A 7,100-nucleotide genomic window follows, 5' to 3' on the forward strand; every position below is an offset into this window, starting at 1 on the left:
TTGGTTTGGGTCTTCTTCAAGGAGTTTATAGGGATACCGCCAAGCAACCGGCGATACAAACGTAGGGGTATCCCTATAACCTCCCTGAAGAAGACCCTAACCAAGGGTCTAAACGTCGGATGAAATATTATCACCCCGCTTATAATTTATCCGGACCGTAAAGCCAACCATAGAGGGATAACTTTGTCCTTCAAAAATACTTTCTTTTGTTTTTCCGGACAATCCTCCAAAAAATCCAAAAGATAGCGAACGGATTCGTCCCAGAATTCCTTCAGACATTATTCCTCGAAATTTTTCAGAGATTCATCTAAAAGTTCTTCGACAAATCTCTTATAAAGGTTCCTTGAAGGATGCCCCCAAGGATTTATTCGTTAGTAGTTCCAAGGGTTCATCATTGAATCCTTCAAGGATTACATAGGAATCCTTTATTAATTACTTGTAGAATTTCTACAACACTTCTTCCAAAGATTTCTTTTGAAATTCCTCCGAAGATTCATCTGAAATTTCTCATTAGTTCTTCAAGACATTTCTTCAATAATTCATTTTGGCATTTCTCCAATGATTCTTTTTGGAATGCCTCCAAAAATTCCTTCCGGAATTGGTCGCAGGATTGTTCATCTAAATCAGCGTTTCTCAAACTATGGGTGGCGACCCACTGGTGGGTCGCGCGATGATTTTTGGTGGGTCGCGAAGGCTTGGGCTTGTAATAAATGATACTGCTTGCCATTTTCAAATTTACAAATATTTCCTTGAAGAATCGGCAGAGTTATTGCTAAAAATTCTGTTTCTCCTTAATTATATTCAAAACTTTGCATTATAAGTCTAAGCCTGGAGTATATTAAATATTGCAACTACTATCTGCGTTCTGAAATCGATACAGAAACTATGAGTTTTCATTCTGAAGGTTTAAGATTAGGGTAAAACTTTGGATTTTCCTTATGTTTTCGAAAAACGAGTTTCAGTTTAAGTTGCAATTTCAGTTAAATTTACACGCCAGGTTCAGCAGTCAAATTATAAAAAATGAAATACCAAAAATCAGCAAAAAAAAAATCACCAAACTTCGACAAGAAACCTTACTTTTACCGAACTTCAGTAAAGCTTAACTGCAATAAAATTCTTCTGAATGTCGACCATCTGAACTTCTACATAACACAGAACAACTGAAAAGGGATTTCAATAAAAATAGAAATAGAACTTGTATGTATGAAGGCTATGACCAAAAATTCCAAGAAGATTCATCTGTATTATATTATAGCGCCTATAGCGTATTATATTTCTAAAAGCTCTACCAGATGTTCACCCACTCCCTGGACATATTTATAGAATTTTAACCTAATCTTTATTTAAAAGTAAATTTCAAAGTTCTACAGCACCAAAAATTTGTCACTAATTTTTAAAGACTTTATAAAAATTGTATGATTTTTTTTATATTTCTAGAATGTGTGAGAGAAAGTCATGAAAGTGATGAAATGTATATAATTAAAAGGTCATCAAATATGCAAAAAATTACGTATTTTATGAAAATACGTGCTGGTGGGTCGCTTAATCCAAATTAACTCGAAAGTGGGTTGCAAGTTCAAAAAGTTTGAGAACCCCTGATCTAAATAAATCAACAAAAATTACACGAGATTGCTTCACTATTTCTTCAGAGATTCCATCAGTAATTTCTCCAAAAATTTTCTTACCAATTTATTAGAGGATACTTTAAGAATATCTCCTTGAATCCTTTGAAATATTTCTACAAGTGTTCAGTCGAGTTTTTTTTTCCAATTTTCATTTATTTAGTTTTATGCAAATTCATGATGACACTGCACAGTGGTCCACGAACCAGATTTACGAGGAAAGATGCATTCAACGCCTTCAAATGAGTTTTTAGGCAAATATGGTCTTCTACAAAGTCCGACCATCTCAGCGCACGCAACGACGCGTCTTCAAATGCTCTACAAGTGTTTCTTGGGCGACTTTGATGTAAATGTAAAGTTCTGACAAAGTTCCGAGAAGTACTTAAACAGCTTCAAAGCTGCTTAAGAGGCTAACAATGGGCCTTACCGGAACTTGTTTGCAAAGTTCCAGGAAGGCTCTTCGTTGGCCTCTTAAGCAGCCATAAAGCTCCATTCGGAACTTTATCTGAACTTCGTGGAACTTGAAAGTGCAATGGGAAGCGGAATTTTTGATTACTTGGGATGACTCCTTCGAGAATTTCACTACGGATTTCTTTCATGGATTCTAACAGAAATTGCTGCATGAATTCAATCAGGAATTTATTCAAGGATTCCTTATGGAATTCTCGTAGAAATTCCTTAAGAGATTTCTTCCGAAAATGTTTCAAAAAATTATCAAGAAATTTCTGATTGGATTCAAACTGTTCCTACAGAAATATCCTCATGGATTTTTTTTTGAAATGTTTCTAAACTGTTGTTTTGGCATTCCTTTAAGGATCATTTCAGTAATTCCTTGAATCATTTCTTCAGGATCTCTCGTCAGAGATCCTTTAGGAACTCCTGCAAGGATTCCTCCTGAAAATTTCATGTGCATTCTTCCAGCGATAACTCCAAAAAATCATTTAGATAGTCCTCCAATGGTTGCCTCAATTTCAGGGACTTTTCTAGGATTTTTTCAAGTATTCCGGTAGGAATTTCTTCACGGAATCTTTCAGGGTATCTTTCAAAAATTAAATCAGGCATTACGCCACGGATTTTTTCAAAGACTTTTTAAGGATTTTTTTCTACTTCCAAAGAAGTTCCAAAGATTTGTTAAAAAATTGATCCATGAATTCCTTTAAAATTTCTTTCAACCTTTGCAGCATTGATTCCTTCCATCGGAAATTTTTTGAAACATTTTTGTGGAATTGTTCCAGAGCTTTGTGTAGAAGTTCCTCAAATATTTTTTCCAAAAATTCCTCCTGCAAATCCTTAAACAATCCAACAAGAATGATCAGGTATTTCTGTATTTTTTTTTAAGAATTCCTCTAAAGATTCCTTCAGGTGTTCATTCAAGTTACTCAAGCGGAACTAAAAGCCAGGCATGACAGAAACTCCCTCGCGAGAAACTGAAGAGGCAATTTCGGCGGTTTTGTGGGGAGTTCGTCCAATATTCACAATTGCTTGTTGTGTTTCTAACGTCCACTTACACTCAGAAATCATCGGTTTGCCTCGCGACCAGGCAGAAACAGCATACCACACTGGAGCGTGTTGCAAAACTCTTTTGATTTTAAGGAATATTATCAAACCTGCTAAATGCATACAATTTTCGATGCTGTATATAGCCTGTATTTATTAGCGTGATTCAAAAAATCGTTTTCGCTCCACACCGCTTATTCGTTTCGTAACCAGATTCTATGCATGCTCCCAAATTTCAGTCCATTTGGTTCAAATTGAGACTGCACAAGCTCATCAAAGTTTGTATGGGAATTACTGGGGAAAAAAGATGTTTTTCAATCAATCAACCGTTGTATTTCCCCAAGTGCCCTAGAGAGTTAGTCGACCCCTGGTGCTCCTAGGCTACTCTATCAGCTACAACTTTATCGAAGACTGCGTTCAAATCACATGCTTCATTCATTAGCTACCGATTTTTATCCAGAATCAAAATCTTTACTCATGATCGTTAAACTATTCGTTGGACATCACGGCATCACTGGTAATGAAACATAGAAGTTTCTCCAGTTGGATAAAAATCGATAACCGATAATCCGGCCATTATGGATCACACTGATTTACGTAGCGTACAATAAAACTTCTTTTTATGCACTTTTACTTCAGACACCTTTTTTGTACCCTGCCTAAAAGGGAGATCTCGAGCTCGAGCTTTACAAAACCAATATTGTGCAAATGAAAATACTAATAATGACGTTAACCAAACCAAGGCACTGCTGGCCAGGGAGCATTATAGGGGAGAGCAAGGAATGTTGCAGTGATGTTTCAGGGGGTCCCGTGGGCATTTCCTGGCTACCAGAAGGTCTTAAGAACGTTAAAGTGAGTCTTTCGGTCGACTCAGGAGACTTTTGGGGGGCTCCAGAGGTCCTCAGGGACACCTCAAGGGACCTCAGGGAGTTCCAAAGACGTTCCAGAGTACTAGAAGATCTCAGGGGTGTTTCAAAAGGTCCCAGGGGTGTTTCTGAGGGTACCGGGAGGCCTCAGAAACGTTTAAAGGGGCTAAGGGATTCCAATGGGATCCAAGAAGTTTAGAGGCGTTTAAGTGATCTCAGGGGGGTTTCAGAGAATCTCGGGAGCGTTTAAGGAGGTCCCTCGGGATTGTGGTTTGTTCCAAGAAAATTTCAGGATCGCTTCAGGAGATCTCATGAGCGTTGCAGGGTGTCCCAAGGGCATTCAAGGGGGTTTCAGTGGTCTTAGAGGCTTTTCAGGATGTCTCAGGGAGTTATACGGGGATTTCTGAGGTGTTTTAGGGGGTCTTAGAGGGTTCCATGGGGTTTTAGTGGCGCTTCAGGAAATCTCAGGGGCATTCTTTTCCTGGTGGTGACAAAGATTTTTTAGGGATTCTCGAGGGCGTTTCAGAGTGGTAACGGGAGTCTCAGGGGCGCTTCAGTGGTATCGGAGGTGTTTTAGGAGGTCTCAGAGGCATCTTAGCGGATCCCAGGGTTTTTTTTTCGAATTATCTCTGAACGCTCTTCTAACTCCTATAACCCCTCCAGAAACAGCATAGAATTTCTTCGAAACGCCCCTTAAATGCATAGAAACTACCTTAAACCTTCGAAGTCACAATAAAACACCCTGGATATCCCAAAAATACCTTGAAATCCATTTGAACGACACCTGAAACCCTTGGAACAAGCAATGTTGCGTAGTCTCTATATCAGTCCAGTCGACCCTTCCAATTGACCTCTGATCATTCAATTGACCTCAACGCCAGCATCAGTCAAAGCTCGCCGTCGATTGATGACTGGCATTTATCAGTTGGATGAGCCCCAGCTAGCAATAATTAATTGTCGTGTCGCAGATTTAAAGGTATGTGTGTCATTGACGACGTATAACCCGATATAAACCTACCACTAACCTGTTTTGGGCCACTAAAGGCCCTACAGTTTTCTGAACTGTATTCATCTGATATTGATGTGGGTCCAACATTGTGTAAAGTTTGACCCAATTATGACCACACATCTGATATTGGTTTTTAAGTTCATGATCAGTATAGAAGTATAATGATTTACTTTACTGCATAGAACGCAATTCTTAAAATACGCTGAAATACTTTATTTGCCCTAACACATCATCCATTTCAAATTTACGAACAATTGTTTCATCATTACGCATCGACCTTTTGACTTTTTATTGGTTTTCCTCCAAAGACGTTACGACTAGATCTTTCAACCCAATACAACAGGAATACCACATAGCTACTTCTCAACAGATATGTACTGAAATACGTCCAGTATGCGAGTAGGGCGTACGCCAGGTTATGGTAAAACAGCCATTTCTAACTTAAAGAACAGGCGCTCATGTTTGCAAGAGCAAGCACCCATTCCTTGTAAACCTAGCGAAATTTAACGAAAAGCTACCATCCTTACTGCCTAAATTCGCATCCACTTTAGTTTTCAACACGCTTTTGAAATTTTTACTATGGATAGGTACCTAATACGAAGTTCAAAAATTTTTCCACGTTGACATCTAACTAAAGGTCAGATCTTGTAATCTGTTGAACAAAACTGGTTACAAATATTTTCATGCGTTAGATATAAGCTTGTGTATGCTGACAATGTAAATGGTGGTTTCGTCGACAATGCGAACATGGGAAGTATATTTCACGTATGAGTTCCCAATAGAAATTTTAGAGATTTTGATTCCCGGCTATATTTGTTACCCAGTTTCCCTGGTCAGCTACACTTCCCAAGCAATATATCCCAATGTCATATAAGAGCTACGGCAGTCCAAGTTTTGGGTGTATAGATGTCACTGTGAAATATTTCTAGCATTGTGTTAGAAGTACGTCACAGTAATTTATATAAAACCAAAGCTTGCGCTGCCGTAACTCTTATATTATATGTGTATCGCTTGGGTTACATTGGGTATCAAAGTTATCGCACGACCGTCCCAAATGGAGGTTAACGTGCCACTGAAGCTGGACTTCTGATTGTGTCAAAACATTTCCAAAATATTCCTAATTTTTATATTTTTTTAGTCTAAAACCCGCATTTTATCATAACTTTTCATAATTTTAAGAGTAAACATTTTTTTTTTTTCAAAAAGGTTGTAAACAACCTTGACACCCAAAAGAAACAAATGATTGACGTCTTATTTGAAATACCTCTTTGATTGCGGCTCGAAAGCTTCAAATCGTTTTTTACCCGAATTTTTTCCACACTTAACTGTACCAAAAGAAATATATACAATCTTGACTAGGCAATCTTGAGTAGGAGCACTCTAGTATCCCTTTGAGCCACCCTAATGTTCAATATATTTCCATTTGGATCATATTTATGTTCTACGTATTTGAGGACAGTTTTGATGTTCCTTTGAGACATGTAACCAACCAAACCCGCCCAAAGAGCACATATGTTACAGAAGTTTCACTGTACATAGCTCATGTTTTGGTTGCACTGATGTCTCTGTGACTTCTAGGATTGTGTTAGAAGTAAGTCGTAGTGACTGATGTTCAACCATAGCTTGCGTTGCCCATGACTCTTCTGAGAGATATATGCTGCTTGAGAAAAGTCCAGAATGTGGTCCGGAATGCAAGTATATACAAAAAAGTCTAAGTTCCGAATAATCTAATGTGAAGCGATTTTTTTCAGAAATATATTAACTATATTTTTACTGTAAAGAAAATTTATTTAAACAAAAGCCGAAAGAACTATTGCAAAACTTACAGAAAATGCTAAAAAAAGTTTTTGAGTAGCTAATTTTATAAGCCATGTTAAAATATGTTCACCATTAAAAGTATCCAATACTACAAACAAATATTTACACATTTTCTTTGTTTTTTTTTTTCGTTTCAGGTACGTACAATGAAAGGGCTTGTACTTACACGAACTCATGAATATCTCAGCCAATTGGTAAGATTCATATAAGTTGAAGCTATGACTAGCAACAAGTATGATTTTCTTCCTTATTGGACTCATTCTTATACTTCATCTTGGACACGAACCA

The sequence above is a fragment of the Aedes albopictus genome, chromosome 1 (genome assembly GCF_035046485.1).
Source record: "Aedes albopictus strain Foshan chromosome 1, AalbF5, whole genome shotgun sequence".
Taxonomy (NCBI): domain Eukaryota; kingdom Metazoa; phylum Arthropoda; class Insecta; order Diptera; family Culicidae; genus Aedes; species Aedes albopictus.